Below are 16,063 nucleotides of genomic sequence, written 5' to 3'. Positions count from 1 at the left end.
CAAGACCCCCTTCCTTTGTATTTTTTTTTCATTATTTCCCTGGAGAACAATGATTCTTAAATTGTCTCTCCTCAACTGATTTTCTAAATACTCTGTTTTGTGAATGAGATGCTTCATATTTTCCTCAAAATTTTCATTCTTTTGGTTTTGTTTTATAGTGTTCTGCTTCCTTGTGAGGTCACTTAATTCTAGTTGTTGTATTCTGGTTCTTAAAGACTGGATTTCATCCCCGGCTCTTTGGTCATCCTTCTCCTTCTGGTCTGATTTTCTTTGGAATAGAAAATCTTTCATCCTCTTTACCTTGTCTTTCATCTTCTTTGCCTCATCTTTCATCTCCTTTGCCTCATTTTCCAGTTGGTTGATTTTGGCTTTCAAGACACTATTTTCTCATTTTAGTTCAAGTGCCTCTATTTCCAGATGATTTATCTTAGTTTTTAAGTTCTTTTCCCAATTGTCTTCAGCCTCTCTTGTGTTTTGAATTGCATTTTGAGTTCTTGCAAAGCCTGTATCCAATTTGCTGGGATTTCTGATTTATCATTTGCTGATCCCTCCCCCTCTGTTCCATTTGTTGTATAGAAGCTGTCAATTGTAATTTCTGTCTTCTTTTTCTGTTGTTTGCTCACATTTACCCCTTCTTTGCTCCCCATATTTGTCTGTGCTCTTGCTCCTCTCATTTTTTTGGTTTTGGGGGCTTCTGTCAGTCTCCTCTCTTGGAGCTTTGACAGATCTCTCAGTGCAGTCTGTTGGGGAGGGTTGTTGGAGTTTGATCTTCCCTGTCCTCTGGAGGCTTTTGATTGGATTAAAGTTCAGCAGTCAGTGAGGGAGGGTTGTTGGAACCTAGGCTTCCCTGACCTCTGAAGACTTTTGATGGGATTAAGTTCAGCTGGGTTGGACTGGGTGTGCTTTGAGGCCAAAACCTCCTGGAAGGCTGGAGCAATATGGAGGATCTCCACAGCTCTGACCAGGTGGCCAGCTCTATGCTCCCTCTCAAGCTCCTTCCCTGACATCTGTGTTCAATGCTCTGAGCTTGGCACAGCCCTGCTGGCAAGGTACACCCTCCAGACCAGCACCTTTGCCCGCCCAGAGGTTCCCCTGCTGCTGGAGGCTTAGCGTTCTGGGGGTGGTGGTGGTCCTGGGACCTTCCTTCTGCCTTCCCCTTAAACCTGAGTGTTCTCGGATTCCAACTTTGGGGGGGGGCGTACCTTTTGAATTGAGTCTAGCAGGAGAGTTCCTTGGCTCTGTCTTGTTGTTAGATTTGATTTTCAGTCCCCTTGGAGCATTCAGTTTGTGATCGGTAAGGAAGGGTATTCAGAGGTCTGAACTTCTGCTCCTTCTATTGCTGCCATCTTGACTCCACCTCCCTATAGCTCATTTTATATGAAGACCTAAGGCAAAGAAGGTGAAGAGACTTGCCCAAGGTTACACAGCTAGTGTCTGAGGCTGGATTTGAACTGAGGTCTTCTTGACTCCAGGTCCAACATTCTATCTACTGCAGCACTTAGATGCCTTAGATAAACCCAGGGTGGAAACCTAGGTGTAAATCCTAGTTTTTAAAAGTACAAGTACTGTGTTCACAGGCAAGCCATTTCATCTTTCTGAACATTTCTTTCTACGAAATTAATTTACATTACCTACTCCACTGGGTTGGTGTCAAGAATATATTTTGTAAATCCTGAAGAGTTGTTGAAATTGAAGTTATTGCAGATGAAGAAATAGAAGCTTAAAGTTGCTCATTCATAGTCACATAACTATTGATAGTCAAGACTGGATCTTGTCTTCTGAATCCAAGTCCAGTGCTTTTTATATGCTTCTTTTTTTCTATTTTAGCTCAATATAAATCACTAGTGAGATATGGCACCCCCAAAATCCACACTAATGTAAGTACATCATGCTCCTCCTGCACTGACATTAGCATTTCCTCCTAAATGATATTCCACACTATCAATGTCCAGGCAGACAATATCTGAAAAATTATTTTCAGCCCTGGGCATATTTTAGGAAAAATACTGACAGGGTAGAGCACTGCCAAAAAGCCAACAAGGATTGGAGAAGGATTAAGAACTCTCTGTAGGAGAATGAAGGAGCATGGCACTGTAATACACACACACACACACACACACACACACACACACACACACACACACACATACATTTTGAATCTATGTATTCAAATATTTGAAGAACCATTATGTGGAAGAATGGACTTGTTTTGCTTATAAATTGGCTTGCTAGGATTTTGGCTCAATATTGGGGAAAAGTTCATGATCAGAGTTGTCCAAAATTGATTGATACCTGTTATAGTTAAAAGAGTGGTTGCCTTAAACTGTGACCGCAAAAATATAGTTTCAAGACTTTGAATTGCCAAAACTGTAAAGATAATTTTTTGTGTCTTGATTTTATATTAAAAATAAAGTGGTTGCCATGGGAAAAATTCCCAAATATGAAATACCCAAGTCAGCTGGGTTTTTATGGAGATTTTAATTAATACAAATAAGGAATCAAGGAAAGGGAGAGAGAGAGTAAGAGGAAATAATGTAGGCCTGAGCCTTAAGAGAGACCAGTCAGTCTTTAATCTACTCACCACAAGATTTGTCCCAAGCAAAATTCTAGTGTTCAGAGAGACCCTCCAGTTTAGCTCCTCAGCTCCACTAAGTTCAGCCACCGAGCCCTCCAATTCAGCTTTGGCAAGCTGAACTCCCTCAGAGGCCTTTCTGACTTCCTTTTAAAGAGAATTTTCTCCTATGTCACCTCCCATAAGTTTTCACATCTACCAATCACAGTAGACGTTTTCCAAAGGACTGACCATTCTTAATTCACACCTTCTTTAGTTCTCAACTTCTCTGGGTAGAATAAAACTTCACACCTCTTTTGTTAAGCTTGTCCCTTGCAAGTTTGCAAGTTGCCTGACCTTTTTGTGATTAATTTGACCTTCATAGGTACTTAGCAGATTTTTGTATTAGATCTAAAAATAGACAGCTTAAGGGCTTTTGCCTCACTATAAGTATGAGTTAAGTACTTTTCATTGTTCAGTAAGGAGTTTACAACTTTCTCTTCCCCTAAAGTATGCTTAAGTATGGGTGGAGTAATGTTAGAGTTCTCACATTCCTGATCAAGTACCTTCATTGTTTAAAATGGGGAATGGTCTTAACCAAATGTTCTAAGGTAGAGTCTGAGAATTTTTAACATTCACAAGTCTGAGAAATTTTAAGATTCACATACCTTGGGGCAGTTGGTAAGTTCCCCATCAGCCAGGCATCACAAGACTGTTAGAGGTGACTTTCAATTAGATATTCTGCAGAAAAGTGAGGTGGGCAGAAAAAAAGGACTTTGGTGGTAACTATCCCTTCTCTAATGTTTGTTTTTTTACCTTGTAGATTGCATTTTACCTTGTAAATTGCATTTGATCATAGAACTGGGACTCACAAAGTCTAGTCCAACTCATAACTCAAACAAGAATTTCCTCTATGTCACTGAAAGTATTTTGTTTTTACTTGAAGAAATCTAGTGATGGAGAACTTACTACCTCTGAGGACACCCTATTACATTTTTTGACAGCTCCGGGCTCTTCTTAAGGATTATGCTAGTATGGTCAATGTTCTGGCAAGCCCTAACATGTTAGAGAGACTAGGTATGAGCACAGAGGAGGAAAAAAAGGAAAAAAGAAACACCCTAGCATTCCAGAATCAGCTTAGCTTAGTATCTAGGGCCACTGGACACCAGATAAGTATTTTTTGCCACATTAATTTGTGAAACTAATGAGTGAAGGAGGTCTAATTTGTATTGTAGAGGAAAGACTCATGTTGATGAAATAGGTTTAAATAGGTTAAAAAAAAGTAAAAGGAACAAAATATGGAGAAATCATCACTTCCAACAGCTGGAGCAAATCATTTGACAACCAACCTTGATAAGTGCAAAAATCTCATCACCATGCATTTGGGCCTGTGGAGGGAAGATGAGAACTAATAGGATTACTTGGATTAAAAAAGGGAGTCCTGGCCAGAATTGTGTTGAGCAGAGAGGGGCAGGTGAAATAGCAGCAAAGTAAGAAAGATACATCCACCTACCTGCTCAGGAAAAATCAAAAGCAATGGGAGAAACACTGTCTGTTAAAGAGGTCAACATGATATAGTGAAGAACATCAAATTATGAATCAGAATCTTGGCTTTGCTATCAACTACCCATTACTTTAAGCAAGTTATAGTACTCCTGAGTTTTCCTACTTCTAAAAGGAAGTGGTTATCAAAGATAACCCTAAAGGTCCTTCCTAATTCTAAATCCTATGAAAAACTGCAGTGGAGAGAATTAAATCAAGTGTTAGAGAAAGTAAGTAGAACAGAGAATAGAGCTCAGATTCTAGAGTCAGAGGGAATGGGTTTAATTTCCAAACCTAACTTAAAACTGTAACTCTAGGTATTTCACTTTTGGTTGTGAAGAAAGTTCTTCATAAATTTTAAAATCATTAACAACAAAAGTAGGAGTTGGGTTCAACATAAATGGTTTTTTTTGTCAGTCTACATTGAGTCTATCTATGAGCTAGAAAAGAATCAAAAGGAAGGTAGGATAGTAGAAAAAGCATTGCCTTTGGAATTCAAATAAATTAACCTTAAAATGCAGTCATCCCACCTATTATGCAACCTTGGCCATCACCACTATTTTTATGGGCTTTAGTTTCTGCAACTGCACAATTAAGGTTTGGATTAATTTTAAGGATTTTCTGTTCTAAAACTTGGAATTCTAAATTCATTCATTACTACCTGAAAGTCAAAGAGAGCATCCTTGAATCACATCCTTCCCAAAGTCAGCTCCTTCACACACAGGCTACAGGATGCAGTCAAGATAAACTGTCTAAATAAGGAAAATAAAAAAAAAAAGATGTCCACTTTTCCCTTCCATTGACAGGTAAAGAGAATAGGGGTGGCTTATGTTGCTAAGTAGGGTCCTTACTACAATATTGTCCTCGAAATCCATGTCATAGAAGTACCTTATAATTTGTGAACCTCTTACTACCCTGTGATCTTGGGCAAGTCACAACTTCCCTGGGCTTGTTTTCCTTATCAATAAAATATGGGGGGAAGGGGAGGGAGCACCTACATTAAATAGTCTCTAATCCCTTCCAGCTTTAAACTGTGGTTTTATGAAGAAATATCATCCCATGCAATCTGATAAGAAGAGAGTGTCCCTGCTATTCAGATTGAGAGGAGGGATACATTCATTTCCTTGTACAGTTCAGTATAGTTCTAATCAAGAAGCAATTAGCATGGTCCTCTGTATAATGATTGTCTAGATGTCCTTAGAAAGAGAAAAGTTTCCTCACCAAAGAAATTACAATCTATTGGGGAAGCAAAATACATAAAACATAAGGATTATAAAATAATAATTTAACATATGAACCAAAGAGTACCAATTAAATGTAAAAATGCCAACAGAATAAAATAAAGATTTGGTCACAGTCCAAGAGTGTCCAATTTGGCTAAAGAATAGTTGAAGGGAAAGACCTTGGAGAAGAAATGCATTTTGAGTTAGATACTAAAAGATGCCATAGATCTAAACTGGCAGGACTATGATCATTCAAAGAGTGTGGCATATGAAAAGGCACAATTGGGATATGGCCAGCCTCATGGCAGACATTAGCAATTGGGTTGAGTCATAAGAGCATTGTAGCCAAAAACTGCTTCAGGAAAATGTTTGGCAGCTTGGTATTAGAGCATAGAGAGAGCCAGAAGACTAGAACAGGATGGAAGTAAACAGAAGGAAATACAATGTTCCAAAAAGCTATTAAAGCTTATAGTTGCACTAAGACTTTTTAGCACACCCTGAATGAATGACAATGCTACATGATTTGTTAGATCTGTCAGAGGAAAAAAATGTGTCAAAATATGGTCCCTATCATAGCTCAGAGAGAGTACAATCTCTTTGGACATATACAACACATACATGAAAAACCCTCATGAACATTTACGAAGCAACTTGCAAGTGTTGGGGAAATTAATGTTTTTATGTTTCCACTAGTGAGAATGGGTTATGATGAAACCTCTAGCCTTAAACACCTTTGCTATCAGAGGAACGATTGTGAGCTCTGTCAAAGTGGCTGTTTTCTATACAGCTGTGGGAATTTTTCCTCAATGTGAATTTAACAGGAATTACTCACATTTCTTGACCTCATTAATCCATTATGCCTAATGAATTAAGTGAAATGATGCAAAGGATTTCTCATTTATATGGATTCTCTGATGCACAATGAGGTATGAACTCTGACTGAAAGCTCTCCCACATTCATGACACTCACTCTCCCCAGTGTGAGTTCTCTGATGTACAGTAAGGTGTGAGTTATGACAAAAAGCTTTCCCACACTCATGACATTTATAGGGCTTCTCTCCAATATGGATTCTCTGATGTTGAATAAGACTTTGGCTCTAACTGAAGGCTTTTCCACATTCTTTACATGCATAGGGTTTATCCCCAGTATGGATTCTCTGATGAACAATAAAAGGCTTTCCCACATTCATTACATTTATAGGATTTTTCCCATGTGGATTCTTTGATGCTCTATAAAAGATGAACTCTGACTAAAAGATATGCCACAAAAATTACATTTATAAGGTTTTTCTCCAGTATGGATTCTATGATGAGCAACAAGGCTTGAGCTGTGATTGAAGGCCTTGCCACACTCATTACATTCATAGGGTTTCTCACCAGTATGGATTCGCTGGTGTACAATAAGGTGTGAGCTATGACTAAAGGCTTTCCCACAATCATTACATATATAAGGTCTCTCTCCAGTGTGGATTCGCTGATGCTGACTAAGGCCTGAACTCTGGTTGAAGGCTTTTCCACAATCACTACATTGATAAGGTTTCTCACCTGTGTGGATTCTCTGATGTACAATAACATATGAACTATGACTGAATGTTTTTCCACATTCATTACATTCATAGGGTTTCTCCCCAGTATGAATTCTCTGATGCTGAATAAGGCTTTGATTTTGATTAAAAGCTTTCCCACGCACATTACATTCATAAGGTTTCTCCCCAGTATGGATTCTCAGATGTTGAATAAGGTTTTTGCTCCAACTAAAGGCTTTCCCACACTCAATACACTTATGGGTTTTTCCCCCAGTGTGGATTCTCTGATGTCGAATAAGATCTGAATTCCAACTGAAGCATTTTTCACATTCATCACATTTATGTGATCTCTGTCCTTTAGGAAATCTCTGATGTATGAGGAGTTTAGAAGTAAGACTTAACCTTTCCTCATATTCCCTATACATTTCACCTCCTTCTTCTCTAGGGTTTGTCTTGTCCTTAACAACCACTTCCAAGAAATTTCTCTCCTCTCTCTTTTGTGTTGAATATTCCTATTGCCTCTCTAGCTTGTTTTTGCATTCAATGGATTCTCCAAATATGGGCTCTTGAAGTATATCCTTTTGGCTAGATCCTATTGTCCTTAGGTATCATTCTTCTTTGAAAATTTCCCTCTCTGAAGTCTCCTTGTTCAAGTCTTCATTCTTGGCATTGCCATCTAACCAAGAAAGAGAAAATACAAATGTCATTTCTTCCATGTGCTCTAGAAATGCATAGCTTGTATATGTCAAAACTGACCTTGCAGAGAGAGAGGCAAGATGAAGTCAGCTAGTTAGAAAAAAAGAAATTCAAGGATGACTAATTAAGGAATTTTGAAGAAAAATCAAGGGAAGTAAAAGGAAAAGCAATATATGGCTATTTGGGTGAAGGACAAGAAAAGGAAATGGATCAGAGGGCTAATGGGTAAAAGAAAGGGGGAGTGGAATAACCTGAAAGGTAGAAGTATAGAAGGTATAGAAGGCAAGAATCCACCATTCCTATTATACTAGGATAGGAGAACAGGATAAAGATTAAATCTAGTCTAGTTCTACTGGCTTTGGTACATATATAAAATAATGATACATTTTCAGCAGGTTCTTTTTTTATTGGAACTAAAGTACAGTACAGGCAACTGTGCTAGTTCCCAGAAATGTACTTAGACTCTCAACACTTTATCATGATAGCATTTTATTTTATTTATTTGAAAACAAAAAAACTTTTTACCATCTGTCTTAGAATTGATACCAAATGTCAGTTCCAAGGCAGACGAGGGGTAAAGGCTAGGCAATGTGGGGATCCATGGTATACAACTAGGACATGTGTGAGGCAGGTCTGAACCTAAGACCTCTGTCTCTGGGCCTTCCTCTCAATCCTTTGAGCTACCTAACTGCCCCTAAGACAGCATTTTAAAAGTAAAGGTGAAGAATAGTTGGCATCAGCACTAAGAGAATCTGATTCATTCACTGTGATTGGCTTCCTTTGGGTCCTTTTTTTCCAGAGTTCTATGAAGATCCAGGACCCATAATTCTTATCCTCACCCAGGCTGAAAGATCATGGCAGTTTTAGGAAACAAAAATCCTGCTTATGAGAAAAAGAGAAAAGAAAGGTGAACAGAAATATAAAGTTGTTCTGGAGAGTTATCATACAGTAAGTATTTAATAAATGCTTATCTATTGAATCCAGAATTATGATGGGGGGGGGTGTAAGAATGAGTGAAAGAAGAAAGAATGTAAGACATGCTACCTACTCTCAAACAGCTTTATGGTATACTTCAGAAGAATTACAAATCTAAAACAATAATTAAGACAGCATATAATAATTAAATGCTAAATTTTGTGGCACATATACTGAGGGCTTTAGGAATATAAAAGAGAAATGAGTTGCTGAGGGACAGAGCAATAAGGGAAGATATTGTGGAACAAAAAGAATTAAGCTGGGCCATGAAAAATCGATAGGTTTGGTTAGACACAATGGAAAGTGGGAAAGTACATTCTAGGGTAGAACAATGGATAGAGCTCCAGAACTAGAGACAAGAGGTCCTGGGTTCAAATTTGACTTCACATACTTCTTAGCTGTGTGACCATGGGCAAGTCACTTAATCTCAATTATCAAGCCCTTGACAAGGCAGAAGCCTTGGAATCCACGCATAGTATCAATTTTAAGATAGAAGGTAAGGGCTTAAAAAAAGAAAGCACATTCCAACTGAGAAGAAACTAGGAATTATTAGAAGCTTCTGAACAATGCAACCTTGTTGAAAGAAAAGTTAGTTTGGCAGCATTGTGCAGGAGGAAGTGAAGACCCATCTCAGCTCTTGTTCCATAAGGGACAAAGGAACCAGCAAGAGAAATACATGGTTAAAATACTTAAGACTAGATCTCTGAAGGAAAAGATGACACTGGAAATAAAAAATGTGGGGCTGCCAAGAGTAATCTCTTTGCTTTCTAAAATTCTAAGATATAAAAGCAAGAAGAGAAGATAACAGAAAACAAACAGAACAACATAGAACATCACATCACAATGAAGGGTTCCATGAGGGGATAGATTCAAATGAGGAGACTTCAAAGAAAAAAAGGAAAGTGAAAAAAAAGAGTCCAGTCCCCAACTAGGAAAAGAGGAATGCCATATCAGAGATCAGAAAGTGAAGCATCATTAAAATCACTGGGCCCCTGGATGAAGAGGTACAAAGGGTGGAGAATCATATAATTCTTGTGAAGCTTTTTCTTACCGAGACAATTACTGTTCTAAAGCAGGAACTGAGACCCAGAGAAAAAGAATCACAGAATGTGAACACACACAGGTTGATTAATTCAGAGATCATCTAGGCCACTAACATTCACTTTAAGATGGGGAAACTGAGGCCCAGTAGGTAAAATGACTTAACTGAGGTCATGAAACTAGTTTATGGCATATTTGGAATTAAAAACCAGATCTTCTGACAACCCATCCCCCACAAGCCTAATGCTTTTTCTTTTATAATTAGGTTTGTATAAAAAAGTATACTTGCAACCCTAAAGAAGAAGCTATAGGAAACATTCAAGGAACAGGACAAAAAAAAGAAGGGACCAGAACCTCCCTCCAATTTATCATGTTCAGGGTCAAAAGCCTCAAGTTTAGCAATCTTCCTCCCTATAACTCTGATGCTGACTCTTACTCTGATTCTGAAAGCCATATTTCCACAAAAAATATCCAGTCTCAACTTCTGGGTAAACATGGCTGCAATCTAGATGCCACATGCTTCCTCTCCCCGGCACCGAACGAAATAGACTACATCAAAGGAGCATAAAAATCACCTTTGGAGGAACAGAAGGACTCCCCAGTACCCCAAAGAGGCAAAGGTACATGGGGTTTGAACATTTCCACACTATAATAATAAGGAGGAAAAGCTTGCATAGAAATGTGAACTGAGCCACCCTTCCCCCCCACACACACACCACCCCGACCAAATAAATGTGGGAGCAAAACCACAAGGAAAAGCAACTGCCTGACTACAGGGGTGGATGTGATAGGACTGAGGAGAGACTCTAAATGAACACTCTAATGCAAATACCAACAACATGGAAATGGATTAGAAACAGGAACACATGTGATAACCAGTGTAATTGTGCATCGGCTAGGGGATTTTGATTTGCATTTCCAATTCCTTGATCTCTGTCCTCCCTAATTTGTTAATATATGCACTCAAGGATATGAATTTTCCTCTAAGTACTGCCTTGGCTGCATCCCATAAGGTTTGAAAGGATGTCTCGCCGTTGTCATTTTCTTCAACAAAACTATTAATTGTTTCTATGATTTCTTCTCTAACTATCCGATTTTGGAGTATCATATTATTTAATTTCCAATTAATTTTTGATTTGGCTCTCCATGTACCCTTACCGATCAATATTTTTATTGCCTTGTGACCTGAAAAGGCTGCATTTATTATTTCTGCTTTTCTGCATTTGAGTGCCATGTTTCTGTGACCTAGTGTATGATCTATTTTTGTGAAAGTGCCATGTGGTGCTGAAAAGAAGGTGTATTCTTTTTTGTCCCTATTTATTTTTCTCCATATGTCTATTAACTCTAATTTTCCTAAGATTTCATTCACCTCTTTTACCTCTTTCTTGTTTACTTTTTGGTTTGATTTATCTAAATTTGGTAGTGGTTGGTTCAAGTCTCCCACTAATATGGTTTTACTGTCTATTTCCTCCTTCAGTTCTCCTAGCTTCTCCATTAAAAATTTGGATGCTATACCATTTGGTGCATACATGTTGATTAGTGATATTTCCTCATTGTCTATACTCCCTTTTAACAGAATATATTTACCTTCCCTATCCCTTTTGATCAGGTCTATTTTTGCTTTGGCTTTGTCAGATATCATGATTGCAACTCCTGCCTTCTTTCTATCAGTTGAGGCCCAAAAGGCCTTACTCCAACCTTTAATTCTAACCTTTTAAGTATCAACCCGCCTCATATGTGTTTCTTGAAGACAACAGATGGAGGGTTTTGGGTTCTAATCCAATCTGCTATTTGTCTATGTTTTATGGGTGAGTTCATCCCATTCACGTTCAAAGTTATGATTGTCACTTGTGGATTTGCTGGCATTTTGATATCTTCCCCTAGTTCTGACCTTTCTTCTTTAGCTATATCCTTTTGAACCAGTGATTTACTTTGGTTCAGTCCCCCTAGTCCCCTCCCTTGATATGCTTCCCTTTCTAGCCCCTCCCTTTTATGCTCCCTTCCCCTCCCCCTCTCCTTCCCTTCCTTTTTATACTCCCTCCCCTCTCCCCCATATGGGAGAGGGAAGGGGGTGGGGGGAGGAAAAGAAAATGATCTTTGTTTCCAGTGAATAATGTTTGGAAATGACCAAATAAAATAATGTTAAAAAAAATATCCAGTCTCACCCTGGGTCACTTGAGAGTGAATTGAGAGTGAATATGCTAAGGAAACAACTCAGAAGTGGAGAGGCACATGAGCAATTCTGAAAATATTCCTGGTCAGTCATTTCAATGTCTTTATCTGGAATGCTGTATATAGTTCTTGTTAATCAATCTTAAAAAAAACAAAAACTAAAGATTTTCTATTATGGTAAATTAAAAAGCTTTTGCATTAATTAAATAATAAATGTAGCTAGAATTAGATGACAGGTGCTTTCTAGGGGCAGCCAGGTAGCACAGTCGTTAAAGTGTGGGGGTGGAATGTTTGCATCAAAAAATTCTGACCAAAGTCTGATATCCAGAATATGATGAGAATGTAGCTGAGATCCCAGAAGATAAGCAGTCAAAGGATATGAACAGTTTTCAAAAGAAGAAAGAAAATCCAGCAACCATATAAAAAAAGGCTGTAAATCACTAATACAGAAATGTAAAATAAAAACAACTCTGAAGTTTTATCTGATACCCAACAAAGACAGCAGAATCAACATTGAAGGGGTTGTGGAAAAGATATGTTAATATACCCTTGATGGATCACTAAATATGTCCAACTGTTTTAGAAAATTATTCAGAACTATGAGAAAATGTACAAACCCAGTCATACTCTGACCCAGGGATTGCAGGACTGGGCATATAACCGAAGTAGGTTAAATGCCGAAAAATTTGTAGTGAGTAAAATAGTGGAAGATAGATATAAGAGTGGGTGAGTAAATTTGACCGCAGAAAATATGTTTCACTACAGTGTCTTGGTTTTTAAATCAAATATAAGGTGGTCGCCAGGGAATATATTCCCAATTATGAATATACCCAAGTCAACTGGGTTTTTTAGAGATTTTAATTAACAATACAATGAGTAATCAAAGAAAAAGAGAGAGAGAGAGAAAAGTATAAGTATGAAGGGCCTTAAGCCAACATGGCCTAGACCTGAATCTTGAGAGAGAGAGAGATCAGTCCGTCAGTCTTTTATCACTCACCACAAGGTCTGTCTAAGCAAGGATTCTAGTGACACCAGGCCAGCTCCATCTCAGCTGACTTCACCAGAGAGAGTTCCAGCCAGAGTCCTCTTCAAAGAGAGATCCAACCAGAGACTGTTTCAAAGGGCCTCTCTCCAGAGCTTCCAGAGGGACAGAGTCCCCTCAGAGGAGCTGCAGCGAGACCTCCTTAGAGATTGTCGTCCAAGAGCTTCCCTTCTCCAGAGCCTCTCTCAAGAGATTCTTCCCAAGCAATCCTCATAAGAGATCGCTCCAAAAAGATTTTTTTTTCTTATATAGGGGGTTTTCTCCTATGTCACCTCCCCTAAGTTCTTCCATCTACCAATCACAGTAGACGTTTTCCAAAGGACAAACCATTCTAAAAACACAGCTGAGTTGACTAATCCCCTCAAGAGAAAACCTCTGAATAAGTTTTCACCTCTTTGCTCCTGGCAAGTTTACAAGTTGCCTGACCTTTATAGATACCTAGCATCCCATTGTATCAATTCTAAAAACAGGCATGGCTCAAAGAACTCCTTGTCTCATAAGTATGGGTCTAAGTACTTTCATTGTTTAGCAAGTTTTCTCCCCTAAAGCAGTCTTAAGTACGGGTGGAGTAGAGGTCCTCCCATTTCTGATCCTGGCAAGTTCTCACAGTCAAAATGGGGAATGTTCCCAGTAGGGAATTGTTCCAATTAAGAATTCCCCGATGGGGAAATTTTTAACATTCACAAGTCTGAGAAATTTCAAGATTTACAATAACAAAATATGTAGACCATTATTTTTTGGTATAGCAAAAATAACAGAAAGGTACTTATCATCTGGGAAACAGCTGAAAAAATGATATATGTGTAAAGATTAAAATTTGGGGGAGACTGAGGCAAGATAGAAATTAGTTTCCTTTGCAAGGAGTATTATTTTTTATGAGGTTTATTAAAGGTTGAGGATTAAAGAAATTACAGAATAAGAAAGCACGTGTCTAGGCCCACAGAGAGGCCTAGACACAACCTCACCTACATTATCAAAAGAGCCATGTCTGCTTGCAAGCAGAAAACAGGGAAGAAGAGAGACACAAAAGCCTTTGCAATCAGGTTAAATACCCCATCTCATTCTCAGCCCAGATGAGGTTTTCAGTGAGATTACAAAGCATTCTAGGGAAGTGGAGCAAGGGCTTCTGGGGATTGAAGTCCTGGATTCAAGTCTATTTTTTACATTTCTCTGTGTGATCATTTTTGGAAAAAATTAATTTTTTTCCCCAAAAGGATCATGAAAACATAAGTTAAAGATTACAATAATGTGAGGATAAGAGGGGATAAAAAAACAAAACCAATAATTGTGCATTGACAAAAAGTCAGTTAGGGGGCAGTCCCCTTTGGCATGAAAGTATACATACAAATAAATGTTCAATCAACCACACCCAAAGTTCATTTTTGTGCACTTGTGGTCTGGAGGCTTCTTCATGGTATCTTCAACAGTTCAGTTTCTGGATTCAGAGAGGTATCATCTTTCTTTACCTAAAATTCTTCTCAAAAAGAATTTAAATTTTGCAATTTAAATAATAATTTTTTTAGATATGAATGTAATGATTAGTGATGTACAGAAAAGATATATAAAGAATTCAGCAAAACCATGGAAATACTCACAAGGTATAATGCAAAACAAAAGCAGTAGGACAAAGAGAATAACATACAATAATTGCAATAATGTAAATAAAAATAACACCAAAAGGTAGCTGAATGTTGATTCGTTGCAGAAACCAATTGTGGACCAGGAAACAGAGATTAAACACATTTTCTTCCTCTTGTTGGAGTTTGTGGTGAGAAGGGGAAAAAGGATCAGAATAGGTTATACACAGCCAGTCAAGAGTCAATTCCAATTGTTTTTCTTAGTTTTCAAAGGAGGGATCAATGGAAGTGGGCTTGTTATCAAGATATACCAAAAAGATATCAAAATTTAGGGGACAGAAAAAATTGATAAGAGCAACTAAAATTATGATTCAGATATAGAAATTCCTCAAAGATAAGCAGAAATTCTTAGAATTTTTCAGCTAGCAAAGAGTTATTTGTAGAAACCATAAAAAAAAATCATAGCTTATATGTCTGTGCTGTACTCAAGGACTACAGAGTATTTTCTTCCCAAAACCCTGTGAAAGTTATTAAAAGTATTATAAGCCCCAATTTTCAGAGGAAGAAACGGAGTCCTGAAATCAAGCCACACACATGATTTAATGTCAGAACTAAAATTTGGGTCCAAGTTTTCTGATTCAAAGTTTAGCATTTCTTCTACTTCAATAAGTAGCCATATTCACAAAGAAATATAATCTGTTCCTAGTAAATGTCATTTTATGCTTGGATGAATAATTTTTAGGATGATTGAAATATTACTTAACAGGCAATTAATAGAGGATCTGCATGAAGTCCCTGTGTACCTTTATTGACTTTGGGTTAGAGGCAGTCAAATCAATTAATAAGCATTTATTAAGCTCCTACTCTGTAAGTTCCAGGCACTCTCTAGGTATTGAGGATAGAAATACCAAAAAAGGAAACAATTCCTATTTCAAGAAGCTGATATTTTCTCCAAGAGAATAAGCAGGATAGAAACTGTAAAAATAGCCAGTCAAAGCAAATGTATTAACATTTAGGATGACTATAATTTTTTTTAAACCCTTACCTTCCACCTTAGAATCATTTTAAGGCAGGAGGATGGTAAGGGTTAGGCAATGGGAGTTAAATGACTTATCTAGGGTCACACAGCTGGGAAGTATCTGAGGCCAGGTTTGCACCTAGGACCTAGGTTCAAAAAAAAAAATCTAGGCCTGGCTCTCAATCCACTGAGCTACCCAGCTGCCCCAATGACTACATAATTTAAAGCATTGCTTTGGATGTTTAGGGGCTAGTTGGCCCAATGAATAGGGTTGGAGTTAGGAAGATCTCAGTGCAAAACCTGCCTCAGACATTTAGAGATTGAGTGACCCTAGAAAAGTCACTTAAGTTGTCTGCCTCAGTTTTCTCATCTGTAAAATGGGGGTGATAGCATCTACTTCCCAGGGTTTCTAGAAGGAACAATTCATATCAGATTCATAAAGAGCTTTGCAAACCTTAAAGCAATATAAACTCTTTGTATCATTATTTTTATATTATACTGTCAGGTATAATCATTATATTGCTAGGTTTTTCTTTGTTACAAAATGAGAGCTTATTTGTATGTGCTGAAGTAGGGGGAGGTATCCATATGTAACTGTAATATCAAAAGGCATGTAAACTGTAAAATAATCCTAGCTTATACAACTGTAAGATACTCAAGAACTAACCCTTGAGATTCAGGGTATTCCATTTTTATGATC

General features: G+C 37.9%; 1 pseudogene; it reads right to left on the bottom strand.

Annotated features, from left to right (window-relative positions):
- Positions 1 to 6,438: 6,438 nt before the first annotated feature.
- The window catches only part of LOC103093225 (zinc finger protein 420-like), a 136,096-nt pseudogene continuing 126,471 nt past the window's right edge, over positions 6,439 to 16,063 (bottom strand).

This window comes from Monodelphis domestica, chromosome 7 (genome assembly GCF_027887165.1).
Source record: "Monodelphis domestica isolate mMonDom1 chromosome 7, mMonDom1.pri, whole genome shotgun sequence".
NCBI lineage: Eukaryota > Metazoa > Chordata > Mammalia > Didelphimorphia > Didelphidae > Monodelphis > Monodelphis domestica.
The sequence above is the reverse complement of the archived record's forward strand: the minus strand, read 5'-3'. Positions and strand labels throughout refer to the sequence as shown.